Consider the following 20,895-nt stretch of genomic DNA (forward strand, 5'->3'; position numbering starts at 1 on the left):
AACTTGTTGCCTTGGATTCTCTGCTGCATGCACTAATTCATGAAAACTGCTCATGAGGATATTATGGACATCCTTGCTTAGGGCCTGCACAAACTCCCATTGCATTCAATGGAAAGACTCCCTACAACTTCAATGGGAGTTACATCAGATTCATAAATTTAAACTCATGGAGGCAGGATGTGTCTGTGTGTATTTTGTCTCTGGTACAGCACTGAATGCAGTATTGGCACATTGCAAATGTTAGTAATTATATCAGAATCCACCCCAATTTAGAAGATGCTCAGTGCTTGCTGTCTAACTAAGCCCTACAGTAAAGTGTTTTAAATATGGAGTAAATATTTCAAAAGTTTCCAGGTGACTTGGACATTCAACTCCCATGTGGGTGCTTAGGAGCCTGCTTCCCATTGGCTGTCAATGGAAATGAGAGTAGCAGAGATCCTCTCGTCCTGGCAAATCAGAGGTGTCAATAGGATGTCTTCTACTGTTGACTCAGCAGCCGGAATGTATCTGCTTTGGTGAATGGAGATGGCCCAGTCTATTCTTCTCTTTCTGTCTCACACACAGTCCTCTGCTAGGATGACAGTAGAGAGGTCACCCCTAGAACAATCCTGCTGAGATGAATAAGATAGTTAATGGCTCTCAACCACATTATTTCAGACTGTCTGCAGACTCTGGTGGACACTTACTTCATTGGTTTCCCTTGGATCATGTTTTCATCTCAACCATGAGGCTTTTTTATTTAAATGAAAGTTGAGATTTTGATTTAATCACAGGACTCCAGGACGTGGGCCTTCAGTCACAGGCCAATAGGGCCTATGCCTAAATCCAGCCCTGAATGTTACACAGGTACCCAGCTAAGACCATAAAGTTATACTAACTGCAAAAATATTAAAAACACTATATTTCACAGCTTTGAGAGCATGAGCTACTATGAGGAAATGAGGGAGAAAGTTATGAAAGCAATTTAATGAAGATAGTCCTAAATTACTAATATGGTAATCTGAAAGAGGAATAATTCATCAGCACTTTCAGGCAGAATAGCTGAAAATTACAAGCTAATATACACAGGCATCTGTTCATGTGATCAGTTATCATGAGATTTTATTTTATAAGCATTCACTTAACCACTGCACAACAGAAATGTAACACTTCACAACTGTTGTTCTCACATTTCATAACAGTTCACAGAGAACTTCTCCATTTATTATGTTTTTCTGAATTTCATGCAATGTCAACATTTAGGAGGATATGTAATGCACAGTATTGCTGGCATGAAGTAAATTGTCACTTTCATGTTTATTAGACCCAAGCAACCTTTTTGAAATGGATCCCATGTTTATACTCATGCCGACTATTGGTTGTATCAGGAAATATGCTGTTACTTTTTGGGTGGTGAGAACAGAAAGAGTGTGCACATTTCTGGACTAGCTTCCTCCCATCAACCCTTTGGATGTTAGTTTTTTCTTTTAAGGGGAAAATGATTCTTTCATAATCTTTGCATGCAGACTCAATGAAATAATACACATTCTATACCCTACTTCCTCAAAGGGAAGTCATGAGGTTTAGGGAGAAACGCAGGTCCAGTGGTCAGAGTACTAGCTTGGCACCTGGGAAACAGGTCCAGCTCTCTGCACTGCAGCAGACTTCTCTGATTTACATTTTAAACTATAAAAGAATGAAAGTTGTTGTTCTTGTGTTTATCGCTTTCTGCCAAGTGCCATTATTTGTGACACTGGCAATACTGGGCACCAAACAAAGATTCTGATTTTCTTTTCCGACGTACAACAATTTTTATTGGACATGGCTCGCTCTGGGCAGGTCTACATTACCGCTTGAGTCGATGTAACTTATGTCGCACAGGGAAAAAGACACCACCCTTGGTGATGCAAGTTACTGCTACCTAAATGCTGTCCACACCTGCACTGTGTTGGTGGGAGACACTCTCCTGCTGACATAGCTTCTACCTCTCACAGAGGTGGAGCAATTATGCCGATGGGAGAGCACTCTCTAGTCGGCACAGTGTGTCTTCACCAGCCATGCTACAGCAGGGCAGCTGCATCGGTACAACTGCACCTATGTAGCAGTTCTAATGTAGACCTGCCCGTTGTGTATTATTGGTTTTGCATGGTTATGAACAGAAAAGACTATGAAACTACAAAATATAGGCACTACCACTACCTAGCTAAGGAGTTCTGCATTAGGTGTAACTGATGCTGGCATAAAACTTACAGCTCGGACTCCATACTTGAACCAGGTTTCTGTCTGATCACTGCTAGAGGGGAAGAATACTTTTGGCTGTTAACCCAGCCTTCTTTCTAAGAAGAGGCTTTTACCGTTAGTAACCCATCAAAAAAGTTCATGAAAAACCACCTCTTTATTATAATTACCCCATTTACTCGCATGTAGTGTACACAGAGACAACTTATAACCCATTTAAATAATTTTTAGAAGCCCTTAAAATCACAAACTTCAATTCAGCCAATTACAGATAATTGTACCCAAACAAAACATCCACCTGCTTACTAAACTACAGCGCCCGGTGTTTCTGAGGTGCCTAAGGTCGGGAGCCACTTCCCCTCCATATGTAAACTTCAGGCTTTAGGCATGTCTTAATTCAGTAACAAGGAGTGCTGAACTGTGCTGATGATAACCAGAATGAGTAACCTTGTTCCAGCTCTCATTAATTAGTTCATGGAACAAACACCCCATCAGTGTGGAAACCAAGCTGCATACTTTTTAATCAAGCTACATGGTGTTTAGGTTACTTACTACCATATACATTTAGCCTCTCAGGAAATGTAAAATATAAGTAGAATTTAATTGAAATACTCCAAACTTTTCATAATTATAAGGTTTCTCAAAACAACTGTTTCATTAACTTGCTTCCTGCCATAGTCTGAGAGCTGCATGGCTCAAGATTGCACAGGTTACCTCTTTAAAACAAAAGGACAAACAAAAATTTGTTAGCAAGCAAAACAGAAATTCACATACATCCCTTCCCCATTTCCTACTCCAGAACTCTAGTGGAGATCTGAGTTCCCTTGATACAATCCTAGCAAGTCATAATATCCGCCAAAAATAAATCCACATTAACAAATTGTAAAATACGTAAACATCTGGGAAATATGCATGTGCTTAACTTTAAGCTCAGGAGCAATCCCACTGAAGTCAGTGAGATTATTCACATTCTTAAAATTAAGCACATACCGCCTTGGCCTAAACTACAGAGTTTTGCTGGCATGGTTTTGTTGGCTAGGTTATGGGAAAAATTACACATATAGCTATGCCTGCAAAAACTCCAGTATAGACACAACTTTACCAACCAAGTGCTTTTGTCAACATACCTAATGTGTTCTAAGGAGGGGGTGTAGCTATACCAGTAGAACAGCTCCTTTTGCTGGCAGGTGGTGCGTCTCCACTAGGCGGCTTTGTCAGCATAGTTGTACTGGCAAAGGCTCTATAGCAGTGGGTTCTCAAACTTTTTTTTTTTTTCACGGACCTCTTGAAAATTGCTGAGGGTCTTGGCGGACCACTTAATGATCTTTCCAACTGTTGTTTGTACCTGTTAGCAAACTACTGTAAAGTGCTTTGGCTATAAGTGCTACCTAAGAAAAAAATTAATTTTTTTTGTTCTACAAATAAAAACATACAATACATATTTTAATATCAGTAGTCTTACCTTTCTAATGCGATGGATGTGCACTCACTCCTCTGCGGTGGCAGCCCCCGAGCTGGGGCTGGGAAAGGGGGGGGTCTCTCTCCCTCTCTGTCCCCTGCCACAGCAGCCCCCGAGCTGAGGCTGGGAAGGAGAGGGGTCTCTCCCTCGCCACAGAGCTGAGATTGGGAAGGAGGGGGGTTTTTCGCTGGCAGCTGCAGCCCTGGAGCTGGGGAAAGTCACCTTTCTCTGGCCACCGCAGCCCTGTACTTCCTGAATTCTCCCCCTCCCCTCTTCTCACCCCACTGCCCCCTCCCACCTCTTCCTGCCAAGGCCACCCCCTCACCTTACATGTGCATCTTCTCTAGGGTCTGGGTACCTAATTAGTGGAGCTGTATGGGTGTGCCTCCACTAATTAGGTGGGTGGCCCTTTATTCTCTCTTGTTTGGCCGCCCAGGTGCGCACCTCCGAGGGAACTATCCGTGGACCACCTGAATGGAGCTCGCTCTATAGTACAGGCAAGACCTTAGTTATTAGGATGGAGGCCTAATAGCTTGCTGTTAGATTTTGTAAATGAATTCTTTCCTCCCTTTTTTCAAGGTGCAGATGTCAGATCATTTTACACAGTAAGGACCATGTGGCTTGTGGGAACATGTCTCAGTTCTCACCTTTGACTGACAGCATACAAAGTATTTGACATGGGTGCTATTTCAGCACTGCTATAGATACTCTGAGTTTCAGATCTCACTAAAGCAAATTAATGAACCTGATAAATAATTATGATTTTCATTAAGTGTGTGATAGCAGAAATGTATATCCCATTCCAAGGGTTTTGTTGGTCTGTAAGTGGAACAGAGACCTACAAAAGCTTTTGTTAGCTTGCCTTATCCTAGGACAGCTTTTTAATACTTTATAGTAAATTTGAAATACTGCAGGTTAATATTTATTTATTGAAAATAGCATGCAAGAAAAGTATTGCAAAGATCCTTCCTATCTCTAGTAAGATTTATATTTTACAAATTAAAACTTTAATCTTACAATCTGATCCTCTTTGCCCTGAGACCCCCTGACTTTAATGGGATTCTATGAGGCAGATCCCTTTCAGAACTGATGCTTAAAATAACTGAAATTTTCATATTTCTTTCTTACCAGTATGGAATTCAGCCTAGCATGGGCTTTGATGAACAGCTGAAGGTAGTTTAACACCACAGTTAAAGGACTCCAAGCATAACAACTTGTACCCACATAAGCAAACAATTTGTAAAATAGGAAAGAAGTATTTTGGTGCTTTGCCATTCTGAAATCTTGTCCCATTTGCAACTCTAAGGGCTTAATTCTGCACGTACCAGGGCAGGAAAATTGTTACTAATATCTCTATCTCAGTTGCCACATTATTTTGTTATTACCATAGTTCTCCAATGAGGTTTTGCAGCTTTACAGTATCCAGAAAAATATAAATACAGGCCACCACACTCGGGAGGCCCAAGAAACCAGACAAAATTGAAGCAGAACTGTCTCTTGCATCTCCTTTTTGTGGAGATCTACGTTTCTTTATCCTCTACAGTGCAAAATTTCAGTGGGGCAGGGAAGTTTGGGGACTTAGCTGTCATCAACAACTGGAGCATTAAATGGAAACAGGCAAAAACTGGCAGAGAGAGGCTGAATTCCTCTCTCCATTGAAGTCAGTGACAGAACCCCGTTGACTTCAATTATTATTTGTATTACCATAGCATCTAGGATCCCTGCGTATGGACCAGTACTCCACTGTGTAGGTGATATACAAAACTACAGGCCCTGCCCTAAAGAGCTTACAGTCTAACTGTAAGACAAGAGACAACAGATGGATACAGACAGAGGCGGATTAAGGTTTGTAGGGCCCTGGGCCAGAGTAAGTGGCAGGGCCGGCTCCAGGGGTTTTGCCGCCCCAAGCAGCCCAAAAGAAAAAAAAAGTCTAGCACCTGCTTGCTAAGCTGGTGCCTGGAGCTGGCCCTGGCAAGTGGGGGTCCCCTCCCCACTCCTTCTACCTGCAGTTCCCCACCCCCTCCGCAAGCACTCCTGCTGGGGAGCGGGGGCAGGGCACAAAGGTGCCCATTTTTCCCAATTGGCTGGGACTCCTGGGCACACGCCTCATTGGCCAGTGGCTAACCCGTCACTGCACACAGGTGGGGAAGAACAAGGAAACAATAAGACCATGTTGCTCAGCATGAAAGGCAGTGTCATCAGTGCACCAGCGTGTGGTTTTTTTTTGTTTTGTTTTTGGTTTTTGGTTTTTTTTGTATGCGTCACAGCAAAGGAAAGTTTTAAGGAGAGGGAGTTTTACAAATGTTTACAAGGAGCTGTTCCCAAGTATGAGTAGCAACATGGGAGAACACAAAGGTACTTATTTTTAAAATGTAATGAGTAGGTGATAGAGACTGGCATCACGGGCAGATTGGAGGCAGGAGGCAACTTCAGTAGGGCCAAGATTTCACTCAGAGTGTCTCACGTGACAACACACCTAACACTATGGAATGGTTAATGGGCCAAATTATTATCTTATGCCACAGGAATTTTTTGATGGCAGAAACTGAGTTGTCTAAATGCAGTTTTGTGAAACTGATGCCTAGAGGGTTCACAAAAACTCATCCACCTTCTAACCTGATTATTCAATGGTTAACATAGCTGCCTAATGTACTGCACTCTTCAGGAAAATATTTGTAACCTAGACTTTGAGAGATAATCAGGTACTCCTGTTTGGACAAACAAAAGGTATGTATGTGAGCTGTTTTACCAGATTTACCCTATGCTTTCCAGTCAGCTCAGAGGACTTCCACCTCTACTTCTCAACTGGCTGTAGTGAAGGAGAATGAATATGATGTCTCTTGTTCTAGACTAGCCTATTCCAGGATTTTATCCTCTCCTGTGGCCTGTGAGCCTTTTTTAGGAGGAGGAAGAGAAATGGCTACTGATTAGGGCTAGTTAAAACCTTTCCATCAAAGTAGTTTCTGGTGGAGTATTGGGTTTTGACAAAATGAATTTTTTCACAAAAAAGTATCTGGTTTCCATGGAAAACTTCAGTTGTGCATCAAAAAACAGAATGGCCCCAAACTGAAATATTTCAGCTTGAAAATGCTGCCATGGTGCCTCCTGAGATTCATAGCTTGCTTGCCTCGGATGTCCCCATTCTCATCTGGAAACAGACTCCCAGCTGGACTACATCTCCCATGAACAAACCACAACCAGGAGTTCCCATAATATATCACATCTCCTTTCCAAGAGAGGAAATTCTGGTGAATCATGGGTAGGCTTGAAAGAATTATACTTTATTGGTAAATGTCAATAAACTATACACACAGAACTGAGTAATAATTAAGGCTATGATTTAATCATGGACATTTTTAGTAAAAGATGTGGACAGGTGACGGGCAAGAAACAAAAAATCACAGCCCATGACCTGTCTATGACTCATTCCAGAAATACTCCTTTATTGTATATGCAGGGGGAGCAAGGGCCGGTGGGGGAGGAGCCCACAGCACCAGCTGCCGGGGGGGGGGGCAGCCCTGGGGCCCCACTGAACTAGCTGCTGGGGGGGAGCCCCTGGGAGCCCAGCTGCAGGCATGGGGAGATAGTGGCTGCTCCAGCCGCCACTGGAGGGGGAGCCTCAGGGCTTCTAAATACAATAAAACTTGGATTTTTCAAACCCCCATTTACAAAAAAAAAATGTAGTCTGAAATATCCTTGTGTCTACTGGTCCATGTAGATTAGTGCATATTCCCTCAGAAGTAAGAACCCCTGATTGCATTAAAGTTTCCAGTGCCTTGCAAAGACCTTCACAAAATCAAAATCCTACTGTCCTATCTTTCAGTTTAGGCATAAAACCAAAATCCTGCCCACTTGTGGTTATTTAATGTTCCCATTGCTTTTTCAGTGTTAGGGCCTCTCATTCATGCTGCAAAGCAGATAAAACAGTTTGTCTCTTGCTAAATTTTATATACCTTCTATTAAACATTACTCTTTTTTTACTACCTTGTTTAAATCTTTCAACAGCAGATATGTCCAAATGGTCCATTTTATTTAATCCCAGAACTGCAAGCATTGTTTATATAATCAAGGCACGTTTAAAAAGATGTATGCCAACAGCTAATGATTTTTTAAATGTAGGTGCATAGGCAATACTTGGACTATCTCTTTATGGTTACATCTAATATATCTTAGTTCATGTTAAATGGAATTACTGTTGTAATTTGTACTACAACTGATAGCATAAAAAAATGCCTGATGCCTGGTGTTAGACTAAATACCACATATGAGTGAATGATAATTTTTCCCTTGACAATGTTGCTCTCTGCTCTTCTCCCTTTTTGCTATAAGGGACTATGTTAGGGTTCTCAGAAGAGCTGAAAAAGGCTCTTAAAAGCCAGACGATCTAATTCTAGGACTCTTACATCACGTATCCAGAGCTCTGACCCCATGTTTTTGCACCATAAAGATTTTTGCAGTCGCTGTGGAGTAGGAAGCAGAATGAATCCAAAACTACCAGTTTTTCAACAGCTTCCTCTTCTCTTCTTCCCTCCCTGAGCTTAAAAAAGGACTCTTAACTTGTTCAGTTTTTCTGAGTCAGCAACAGCAAATGCTCTGTCCTATGAAACTCCTTCCTATGAAACTTGCTCAGTGATCCTATTCTCCCTGCTTTCCTATTTCTTCCCTTTTTCTTTTGTTCTTTCCCCCTCTGCACCCCTTCTCTCACCCTCCCTTCTCCTTTTGTGTGTGAGAGAGGCCATGGGTGATGACGGAACCAAATTTTTTAGGAAACAGTTGACCCCCCTCCTTGGCACTGAACTCAAGTGAGAGATTGAAAGGACCCCCCTGATGGTGAAATGGGAGACTGCAGAGGGACCCCTGGACTTCATTATATAAGAGTTTGACACATGACTGCTTATAGTTTGAATTTAAGGAAATGAAATAATGATTCTTTGAGGCTGTTTGAGACATACATCCAAAACACGCTGCTTTTTAGTTCAGCTGATTACTGCACTTGGATTGAGGCATTCAGCTATGGTGTGCAAGCATTCCAAGTGGGATTGTGCTGGGGAGTATTGTGGAAGTAAAGTACCTGAAGAACTGGAAATCCTCCTGGACTAAGTGTATGCTCTTCTAAGAGGTTACAAGCAGCTGTTGTGCCTCAGTTATCTGAGCAACCTTCTAGCAGCCTCATCTAGGTCAAACATTGTCAGCTTTGTAGCATGAGAGTGATTAACACCCCCAGTGCCCAGCTGTTATGTTAGCTGCCTGTATAGCTCCACAACTACAACTTTACTCTGTAGGTGTAACACACTCCCTTTTCCTAGTAGGTGCAACCTCCTTAAAACAATCTTCAGACTGGTGGAATTTTTTTCAAATGGAGATTGCATGTTGTCCCTTACCATAGGATCCACTTGTGAGGTTGTCTGTCTAACCTTTCTATGACATTGCTAAGGCATCTTTCTTCATGAGGATGTAGGTTCTGCACAATAATTAAGAAGAAAGCACAGAAAGTCTAAGGAGGCATTTTTCTCTGATTTTTGAGACTTCAGTAAGGGTGTAGAATTATTTTAAATAGCAGATACTACTGAGGAAGAGGTTGATTGAGAAGGTGTATTTTACATTTTGATCTAAGTCATGGTTGGATTCAGTTTGATCTCCTCTGGCAAGAAAATGCATAACTGGGGTCCCACTGTAGCTTGCACCTTAAAGTCTCTTGTGTTGATTCTCTAGAGCTCTATTGTTCCTTTGGAGGGAAAATGTCTCGGAAAGTCATGGGTGATAAGGGAGTCTCTGAAACAACCAAAGCCCTAAATCATTAAAATGAAACTTTTAGATTCCAGTATTGCAAAATTCCACCACTCAAAACTCATGAGTCAGATCCCCCCAAAAATCACAAAAGGCTTAAAAATAATGTATATATGGGATGCTGGAACAATTTTTATAGTGGGAGTGCTGAGAGCCATTGAACTCAACTGTAAATCTTGTATATAATCAAATATCAGAGGGGTAGCTGTGTAAATCTGGATCTGTAAAAGCAGCGAAGAGTCCTGTGGCACCTTATAGACTAACAGACTTATTGAAGCATGAGCTTTCATGCATGCGTCTGACAAAATGGGTATTCACCCATGTAAGGTCATGCTCCAATACGTCTGTTAGTCTGTAAGGTGCCACAGGACTCTTTGCTGTTTGTATATAATAGAAACTACTTCAAGCTAGGGGGTGCACCAGCAGCTCTCGCATCTCTAGTTCCAGCATCTATGCATTTTGTATTCTTTTTATTTGCCATCTGGCTGTGAGTCTTTAGGGTTACATCATTGAATTTTTCTCCAGAAACATGTGGGCAAGAAACTTACTTCAAAAAAAAAAAAAAGTTATCTTTTCACTTAATCATATGCCTTCAGGAGCTGGAGCTTTAAGGAAAATACCAAAGAGTCCTGTGGCACCTTATAGACTAACAGACGTATTGGAGCATAGAGCTTTCGTGGGTGAATACCCACTTGGTCAGATGAATGTAGTGGAAATTTCCAGGGGCAGGTATATATATGCAAGCAAGAAGCAGGCTAGAGAATAAACAAGGTTAGTTCAATCAGGAGGATGAGGCCCTCTCAGCAGTTGAGGTGTGAAAACCAAGGGAGGAAAAACTGCTTTTGTAGTTGGCTAGCCAGTCACAGACTTTGTTTAATCCTGAGCTGATGGTGTCAAATTTGCAGATGAACTGAAGCTCAGAAGTTTCTCTTTGAAGTCTGGTCCTGAAGTTTTTTTGCTGCAGGATGGCTACCTTTAAATCTGCTATTGTGTGTCCAGGAAGATTGACGTGTTTTCCTATAGGTTTTTGTATATTGCCATTCCTAATATCTGTTTTCTGTGAAAAATACCAATTATCATGAGACTCAGGACAACATTATGAAAGTTGGCAACACTGAGAGTAGGACCAAGTTATTGAATTCAGTGCTGAAATGGAGAGGGAAACAGAGAGATCTGTGAAACACTGTTTTGATACTGTGTATTTATCTTGTTCTTAGTGATACAGGCTGCTGTGAGCTGCATCAGTTGAAGCCTTTGTGCATCAATTACCTTCAACCCAGCTAGCATGAGTTGTAGTACCCTAGCCAGGAAGTCCTAAAAGCCTCATGTATCCCTGTAGATAGTTCCTTGTAACCCCATGTTGTTCCTAGGGTTGAAGGACACATCAATGGTTGGTCCCACAAGCAGGCTCACTGGGGTCCCCATAAGACGAGCTGCTGACCAATTCATAGGAAGCTTCTGAGGAGCGTAAGTGGGCAGTGCAAAAGTGGCAGGGCCAAATAAAATGGTTCCTATTGCATTAGGGATACAGAGCACCTTTGCCCTCAGCTCAGTTGGGTGGTCACAACAATGAATGTTTTTCCCCACTCCTGCTATTGACGCGTAACCCTTCTTCCCATCTGAGTTGGCAGCAACAAGGGCCGGGTTCAGTATCTAGGGGTTCCGTTTCAATAACGCAATGCAAAACCTGCTTGAGCCCCCACCCAGTGACCTGTGACAATTACATACCACCGCCCTGGCGCCTCTAGGAGGCAATACTTCCCCTCTCGCAAGAAAGAGTCTGAGGGTAGCAAAATCCTTTTAATAAAGGAGGGAAACAGTGTGGCATTATGTTTGGGGAAAGACCACAAACAGGATTCATAACACAAACCACGAGCAAAAGACCCACCCCCAAGTAAGTTTTGCAGTATCCTTTTCCCCTCAGGGTCTTAAGTCCAACCACCGAAAAGATCACCCCAAAGTCCCAAAAGTCCAACACCCCAAAAGTCTCTGTCCCTGGCCAGTGCAGCCCCAGAGTTCAAAAGTTTATCTGCAGAGTTCTACCCTGCCCCCCACCAGCTGGGTGGAAATAGGGAGGAAGAAAGGGGCACACGGGGTGTTAAGGGGCACCTTATGTGGTCTGAAGTTGACCGCCCTGCCTCTCCGTGGGGTTCTGCTGCAGCCTTCACCATAAGCCACTCCCCTCCACCAGCCGTCCCATGAGCTGCTCCAGCCATCCCACGAACTGCTCCACTCCGCACCACTTCACTTCATTTGCTGTACTTTGGGCTGCTCCAACCATCCCAAAAACTGCTCCGCTCTGCCAGCTGCTTAGCAATATATCTTCAGTCTCCCCCACTAGTTAACGCAGCACTCAGTGATCTTAGCTGTTTGGTGATTTCAGCTCTTAGTGACTTCTGCTTGTAGTAAGAGAGCCCGAGTGCTGGTGCACCATTGGCCCAAAGTGAATTCAGCAGAGCAGCCTGTAACTATACTCTTAATGGAATCAAAATTAGCTCTGCTATTCAACAGTGGAGAGAGGAGGAGGTGCAATGGGTGTTTCAGGCCTCTGGGGGGAGGGGAAGCAGCATACTATTAGGTACAAATACCTATCCCCAGCTTCTCACAGTTCACTGGGTTTTGGAACCATGTCTCTTGTCCAGCGAGTGCTACTTAGTTGATGGTAAGTCCCTCTGTCATAAAACAGTTCCACTGGCCTATTCACATAATCAGGGTAACAACACATTATTCTTCCTGCCCCAATAACAGAGAAACTGGGTATCCCACAGCAGCCAAAGTGACCATTTGGGCAGCTGTGGGCTCATGCTAGGTGGGGAGGGTGTGCCAATGCAAACAAGACCAGCCCCTGAACTTCTTTTCCACAACTTGCCACAAGTCACCACCAGATGTCAGGGTACAGCTCATCCTGACTCTGCTTACGGGCGCTTACTGCCTCCCAAAGACCTTTGAGAATTGGAATGCTGTAGACGGCCTCTGAAGAGATAGAATTAGCAGAGTCCTCTACAAAGACCCAACCACTCAACCCAATATAGAGCAGAGAAAGCAGTGCCATTAGACCTCCTGAAAATCACAAAACGATGGGAAGAACAGGGGACATTTGTTGGAGGGAAAAGGACGGTGTTCAGCTAGCTGGAAATATATTTGTTTGAGGAGGTCTGTAGATATAATCCTTTGGTGTGTGTCATGGGCTGGTCTGCAGATAGGAGCAATTACAGCGGTAGCTAGACAGCACTTTGGATCATTAGTTCAACCTGCTGTAATTCATGCTTTTTAGCTCTGGAGGTCCCTGGTTCAAATCCTGATACGTTCCCAAAGATGGTGATCATCACACCAGTTCTGTGTGGGTTTAGCATGATGGATTGCACCTCAAACTCGGGCTTGGTAAGAGTGTATCTGAGGATCAGTAAAATCTAAAAATTATAATGAAAAATGATCATCAGGAACCACAGACTTCTCACAGCGCCACATGGTCAGCTGCATTTCTTTATGTTCATTGAGTGGCTATTCCTGTCCAAGCAATGCTGGAGCAAGATATTCTCTGCTGCCATCTCCTCTGTGGAAAAATAAAATGGAGGCAATCTCTGCTAAACGTAGTAAGCTGGAAGCTAGGATGGAAAAACGTTATGGAAAAAGCACAAGATCAAATTAACTGAAAGCTATGTGCCTGGACAATGAGGGCTGACTACAAAGTTAGTTAAGAACAGTATTGCTGGAGACCGTTGGTTTCTTAAGTATTCTAGCCAAGTACAATCCAGAAATGTAAGTGCAGGGTCTGCTTTTTCTTACAGACAACCTTGTGCCAAAAGATATGAATCTTGATGTAAAAAGAAGATCCTATCTCCTTGGAAGAAGTCTACTTCATTCTTGTGGGAAAAGCCCATAAAAACTCCCATGGAGTAAGCACCATTGCTGGTCAGAGGGATTGTGATGGAAATCTGCTTGCTGCATGCACTATAAACTATATAGACTTCAAAAGGGCTAGCTGCTGATTTCTCCCCATATTTCAGTCCAGCCATCCATGCTAACAGAAGGGTCACTATTTTAGAAATTCTGTGAAAAAAGGAGTTGAAGCTTCCATTTTCTATTGGGCAAACCTCAGTCTTTTTTTTTTTATTATACATCACATGCATTCTGGGGCTAAACATCAGCATTCTAGTAATTTAACACGATCCAAAACATTGCTCTAGACCAGTGTTTCCCACACTTGGGATGCTGGTTGTGTAGGGAAAGCCCCTGGCAGGCCGGGCCGGTTTGTTCACCTACCGCATCTGCAAGTCTGGTGGATCGTGGCTCCCAGTGGCCACGGTTCGTTGCTCCAGGCCAATGGGAGCTGCTGGAAGTGGCAGCCAGTATGTCCCTCAGCCTGCGCTGCTTCCTGCAGCCCCCATTGTCCTGGAGCAGCGAACAGCAGCCAGCGGGAGCTGCGATTGGCCAGACCTGTGGAGGCAGCAGGTAAACAGACCATCCTCGCCCACCAGGGCTTTCTCTACACAAGCAGCATCCCAAGTTTGGGAAACACTGCTCTAGACAAGGATCATAACATAGAAGAAACAAACTAGGACTGAAAGTTGACTCATTGCATATCATACTGACTCTTCTCCCTGACTCTCTGTTGACACGTTTCTATTCTTCCTTCCCTAGTTTGGAGTCAGTTTTTGCAAAAGATCAAAAATAATTTGTTGCAGAATGGTGTTGATTTATGAGAGGATGCTGGTTAAATTTTGTTAGACTGTAAAATTGAAAATAGGGAATGTTCATCTCTTTTGAATTATACTGATGTTGCTTTGGTTGCCTCCTAACATCTGCAGATCTTCATATAAAGGAGAGAGTGAAAATGTTGTGACTAATAAGTATGATTTCTGATGTCAGGGTATTGTCTATGTAATGCTTATTATATTTTTGGATGGCCACTCAACCTATGCACCAGAATTGCATGTTCTGTAATGAATATCTCATTCAAACTGTGGGGGAGTGGAGCTGCAGTGGTGTGCCCGCTGTCAATATGATCTGTACTACTAACCACACTTAAATAATGCTTCCCTATTCAAGATGCTGCATGGCACAAAAACTGACGCTCAACCCCTCTGTGCTGTAGGTAAACATTAGAACGAGTTGGAATATTTTTGACAAAAAGTATTTTGTTGAAAAAGACTGTTTTGAAGCTGAGAGGATTTGTGGAAATTAATTAATTTCAATAAAGTTTTCAGTTGGAAGGTTTCCGAGATCTCGGGTGGAATCTCTGGTTACTTTGAGACGAGAGAAGTTGTTGGGTTTAATGTGTGGGTGCACGGTGATATTTCTGGCTTGCGATATACTTGAGGTCAGACTCTATGATGTAGTGTTCCTTTCTGGCCTTAAACACTGTCTGTCTGTCTGTCTCTCTCTCTCTCTCTCTCTCAAACCTGAACCCCAAACCTGACCTTTTTAATCCAAAACCAGCACTTGACACAATTCTATTTTGCTAAAATGTTTGAAGGTTTTTGTCTGCACCCTAATGTGGAACAAAAACAAAGTTTTAAACCTTGGAAGTTGTCATGGAATGGAATTAGCTTTCTCCAGCCAGCTCTGGTAAATATTATCATCCCCATTTTACAGAGAAGGAAACTGAAGCAAAGGGATGAAGTGACTTGCCCAGGCCAATGCAGTGAATCAGTAGTGGAGCTGGGATCAGAATTCAAGACCTCCTTATGCTCTGTGTTCAATCTCTCGTACCGTGCTGGCTATATTGAAGTAGTTATAGCAACACAAAGGTACTGTTCACACTGCGATCAAAATTCTGTCATGTTTCAAAAAAAAAAAAAAATCACATTCAAACACTTTTGTGAATAGGGTACTTTTTTTTGCTTAGATTTTAATTACTTATGCATTAAACTGTGTGTAAAACAACTGATGAAAAATCCCTTTAAAGCCCTGCATAGATGTGGCCTAAGCTGGAGCAAACCCTGTTTTAAGTTCAGAATCTCAGTTATTTGTTAGGATTTGGGTATATATTTTGTAGTGCTATATTGAAGAGAGAGATTGTGTGGGGTCTTTATCGGTGTTTTCAATCAGAGCATTCAGAGCTTCTGTGAAAGTACTGAAGTGAGATGGTAAGGGGGTTAGTGCTAAGAAATTCCTGACACAGTTGTTATAGCCTGGGAGCTGAAGTTTCAGTAAACTGGGAACAGAACTCTGCAGAAAAAAGCCAAAGCCTGGGGCTGCATTATTTTTTTCCCCTTTAATTGCGATTTTGGTTTCATCCAAATTAATAGCTTGCATCAGCTATCACAGAGGTTCTTATTTGTTTTCATATGAGGTAAGAGATTAAAAAAATACATCAAGGGCACAAATTTGCAGTCATTGCTCAGGCAAAATTCCCATGCAGACTGAGCATTCACTTTTTAGGAGAATGTTGTGCTTTTCTGTTTCTGCAACAGCATTTCTTTTAAATTTCAGCTAATTAGCCAATTATAAGTACCCCACAGCCATATTTATGACATTAGTATGTACGCTGAGCAGAACAAGCTGATTTTTTTTTTTTGTTTTGTTATATGTTTTGCAATTTAGGCTTCTCTGATTTTCAGCGTGTTGCTTTTGGAGAGATATAATGTTTAATTTGACTAATTTAATTTCAGCCATTGTAAAAACAAAAGTGGGGACCATGCACTAACTCACAAATTTGAACAGTTATTTCGCTGAAGCTTCACTAAATGACAATTGAGTTATTTTTCAATTAGGGATTCTGGGTTTTGGTTTCTATTTTTATTCATTTCTATGTTTGTTTTTTGGCAGCTTTCATCCCTTATAACTTACTAGAAGAAATGTCAGTACAGGTTTATTTGAATTGTGATTGCATAAATGTAAGGAGAAATCACCATTAGCAATAAAATAGAAGTTTATTTTTAAAGGGTTGTTTTTAAGCCCTCTAACGTATTGATTTCATCCTACATTCCCCTGTTAGAAAGCTACTTACTCTGCTGCTGTTGTGTGATCAAGAAGTGATCCAGGCAGAAACAGAACAGGAAATGATACATTCTGTAATTTGCTGGCGAAAGACTACATGGAAAATGAATTTTCTTGAGTCTTCTTAAAGAGTCCTGGCATTTTGTATTCTCCTCCTCCAGCGTTTGTTGTCTTAAAACTAGTTGCCTTCTTCCTCTATCCTACCTCCACAAAGAAAACCCTATTTAACGTACTACTGAATTTTGATATGATGGTTTCAACTTTAAACAAATAAATAATAAACAAGTAAACAATTGGTATATAGTTCTTCTTGCACAGTATTGCCAGCCCAAAGTGGTCAGAAATAATGGATTACACCCCAAGAAATTGTGAGATTGATTTGAAAATCACAAATCAAAAAATAATCAATTTTAAGTTTATTTATTTGCCTTATAGTTTTTGAATCTTTAGAGCTCATATTTTCTAGCTTTTCTCTTCCACTATGCAGGCTAGAAACTATTTTTTTTAAATGAAAGCTGAGAGTCTTCTGTAATAACATGACTCCTTGAGCTATAAGGAAACCACCAAATATAGCCAGAGTTTGTGGTAACACTTCTTATGCCAAAATGTTGCTAGAGTCAATCACCAAAAAGTCATGAAGATAGGTCTTATACCATTAAAAACTCTCCAAACCATCAAAGACCTACATGCCAATCTGGGATCACAAACCCTGGGATCTACAGTTGCAAGAAAGACTTCACCACAGCCCCCTCTGGCAGTCTCTACCAGTGGGTATCACTAGGCATGGATTAAGGCATAGGCTTAATAGGCAAATGTCTTGGGCCCAGGCTGCTTGAGTCATGTAATGACATGTCAGAATCAAAGCTTTTGTTTTAAAAGAGATTTTTTTATGATGTCAAGAATTTGGTCTATTCTGAATTCTGTCACTAATTAGTTGGGTGACCTTGAACAAATCACACGCTCTCTGGGCCTCCTTTTTCATGCTTATCCACTCTTTTTAAATGATCTGAGTGCTTTTCAGCCATAGATCTATGTAAAAGGTATTGTTGTTTTGCGGCATTTTCCAATTTACCATTCTATTTCCCTGTGTGCTCTGATGAAGTGGTATTACAATATTTATTCAAACCCTCTTAAAACCAAAATTCCGATACAGCATGTCTGAATGAGGACAATTTCAGTGCCTTAAGAAACATTTAAAGCAGGGGTGGCCAACCTGAGCCTGAGAAGGAGCCAGAATTTCTCAACGTACATTGCCAAAGAGCCACAGTAATATGTCAGCAGCCCCCCATCAGTTCCAACCCCCCGCTCCCAGCACCTCCTGCCCACCGGCTGCCCCACTGATCAGTGCCTCCTCCTACCTCCCTGCACCTCCAGATCAGCTGTTTTGTGGCATGCAGAAGGCTTTATGGAGGAGGGCTTGGCAGGCTCAGGGGAGGGGGTTGGAAGGGATGGAATGGAGGCAGGGCCTGTGGCAGAGCCAGGAGTTGAGCAGTGAGCACCCCCAGCACATTGGAAAGTTGGCTCCTGTAGCTCCAGCCCCAGAGTCGGTGCCTGTTCAAGGAACCGCATATTAACTTCTGAAGAGCCGCATATGGCTCCAGAACCACAGGTCGGCCATCCCTGAATTACAGGATGTGGACTATATGCTGCTTGTGATAAATGGATTACAGTGATCACAGGTAGAATTTAGTCTGAAAGATGGAAGGGTAAATGTTTAATTCTGCAGCATGGAAGGCAGAGATCTCTGTGTGAGATTTTCAAAGACACAAATCAGGGCCGGTTCTATAATCCCCTTATAAGGGTGCAAGTGGGTATTTTGGGGGCCCTGGATATCACTATTTAAAAAACAAAAACTTTTCAGGAGTCTACAGGCTAGGTAGATCTTGAGGAAAATCTTGGATTTTAAGAATTTTTAGAAGTAAAATTTTTTGCTTCTGTGTGAGTATTTTTGCAGTAGTTTTATATAAAGGATAACTGTACTTATTGTAGAGACAAGGTGGGAAAAGGAACATGTTGTATTGGACCATCTCCTGTTGATGGAAGTGACAAGCTATAGAGCTTACACAGAACTCTTCTTCAGGTCTGGGACAGTGAGTACAGAAACTGGTCCAATAAACAATATTACCTCACCCACCTTGTGTCACTAATACCCTGCGATCAACATAGCTACAACAACACTGCACATATTGCATATACACTCAAACCTCGCAATAACGCGCCCCGCCATAATGTGAAATCGCATATAATGCGATCATAGGTTGGCTCCCCTTTAAGGCATAATACAGTATTGTACCAGTGGTCCCCAACACCATGGCAGGGGAGAGAAGCTGCAGCCCTGCACCTGCCAGGGACAGAGAACTCTGAGGGTGCGGGGCCGGTGCTCTCTGTTCCCAGCAGGCGCAGGGCCGCAGCTTCTCTCCGGATTTTCTGGGGCTGCGGGCACCGGTGCTTTCTGTCCCCGGCAGGTGTGGGCCGCGGCTTCTCTCCAGTTTCAAGAGGAGCCATGGCTCTTCGCCTGCCGGGGACAGAGAGCACCAGAACCCGTAGCCTTGGATTTCTCTGTCCCTGGCAGGCACGGGGCCGCGGCTTCTCTTGAAGCAGGAAAGAAGCCGTGGCCCAGCACCTGCCAGGGACAGAGAGCACTGGCTCCCGCAGCTCCAGAGTTCTCTGTCCCTGACAGGTGGGGAGCTGCGGCTCCTCTTGAAGCCAGAGAGAAGCCGCGGCCCCACACGTGCCAGGGACAGAGAGCAGCGGCGCGCACATCCCCGGAGTTCTCTGTCCCCGGCAGGCAGGGAGCCGCGGCTCCTCTTGAAACCGGAGAGAAGCCGCGGCCCTGCACCTGCTGGGGACAGAGAGCACCAGCGCCCGCAGCCTCGGAGATCTCTGACCCTGGCAGATGGGGGGCTGCGGCTCCTTTCCCCTGCTTGGCACTAGGCATTAGGCAGTGCACATCAATGCACCGCTTTGGGGACCACTGACAAACTGACTGGTTTGAAACCCTGCTTTACCGTGACTCTGCATTTAGCGCGGTGGAAGTTTTTGGACCCAAAACATTGCGTTATAGCAGGGTTTCACTGTATTTTAGTCTTTCTGACAGTTGGGGCCCTTGCAGACTGGGGAGGCAAATGTCCCTTTTTGCCACCCCGTCCTTCCCCCAATAGGACAGGGCCTCACACAAATGGCAGTTAAGGGCCTAACTCTCTTTGAAAGTCCCCCTCTATCTTTGAAAGACTGGTTAAAAAATCACTTATGATTCAGGGAGCCTTATGATGGCCCTTCCCATCATTTGTACCTCATGCTGTGTCTATAAACTGGGGGCAGAGGGGCAGGTGCTCCATACTCTCACTGTAGAAAGCGTATCTAAGAGCTTTGCATATGCACTCATGAAGGGTTTCAGTGAAGAATGGACCATAGGTTCTGAATATACACAAATCCGCCCGTGTCATTGATCATGCGTGCAAGTGGCGCAAGGGGCTGCAGTTTGCTAGTCTGATCCATAGACTGGAGTAGGGACTGCTAGGTTGGATTTTTGCCCTGGCCTAGAGTTGAAGTTGGAGTTCATCACCCTACCTCACTTGCACTTCTTTTGCATAGATTCTTATTACTCAGGCTTTAAATGGATGAAGTGTCCTTGAAGACCTAGGATATTTGCAAAAGCAGAAGCACCGATGTTTTTTAAGGGTTTGTCTGCATGGTGGTTAGTCCACACCAGAGGGGTGTAGATTTAAGTCTGCACTAGTGTGTTGTGTACTAACTGGCCTGTGTAGACCCTGCTGGCATGGACAAAAAGCTCCCTAGCATGCAATAATGTAGACCTGTTTCAAACAGTACTACATTAACGTGCAGTAGAGTACCTTATAGTGTGTGCCAGCATGATCCACCTGGTCCAGTTAGTGTGTGACACGGTAGTGGGGACTAAAATTTATCCTCCACTTGTACGAGCTAAGGCACAGTGTAGACAAGGCCAAAAATTTTAAAAAGGGCTAGGAAGGATTGAGATATGTGATATCCTCATCAGTGCTTTGTGTGCTGCTGGGAAGGTTCTTGAAGGTATGACCTTTCAGTCTGGACTTCTGACTGAGATATACCATAGATCATAACAAAGATCAAAGTACCACCAAGCATGACTTCCTGTGTCTATGGAAAGCTGCTCAGTGCAAATCTCTTCCAAGGATGACATATGAAAGCAAATGAACTTGAGAAAGAAAGGATGGTCTTGTGGTGAAGGCACTAGTCTGGAACTCAAAAGACCTGGCTTCAGCTTCTGGCTCTGTGAAAGGCTTCTTGTGTAACCTGAGAAGTCCCTTAATTTCTATGCCTGAGATCAATATCTGTAAAATGAGGGTGATAATCATTCCCTGCATCACAGTGGTGTTGAGGATTAATTCACTGTGGGATGCTTACATATTACAATGCTGGAGTACATACAGGTAGCTAGGTAGATAAAGCCCAGTGAGAAAAGAGGTCACTTGCTGGTGGATTCTCTTGAG

At 43.1% G+C, this 20,895-nt stretch overlaps 1 long non-coding RNA gene across 1 annotated transcript in view; it reads left to right on the forward strand.

Annotated features, from left to right (window-relative positions):
* Nucleotides 1-16,003, forward strand: part of LOC142047196 (uncharacterized) — an 89,100-nt gene extending 73,097 nt beyond the window's left edge. The window contains exon 3 of the long non-coding RNA XR_012656376.1: nt 15,059-16,003. This is a non-coding gene — a long non-coding RNA (uncharacterized LOC142047196). The remainder of the gene's footprint in view (nt 1-15,058) is intronic.
* The last annotated feature ends 4,892 nt before the right edge of the window (nt 16,004-20,895 follow it).

The sequence above is a fragment of the Chelonoidis abingdonii genome, chromosome 8 (genome assembly GCF_003597395.2).
Source record: "Chelonoidis abingdonii isolate Lonesome George chromosome 8, CheloAbing_2.0, whole genome shotgun sequence".
Classification (NCBI taxonomy): domain Eukaryota; kingdom Metazoa; phylum Chordata; order Testudines; family Testudinidae; genus Chelonoidis; species Chelonoidis abingdonii.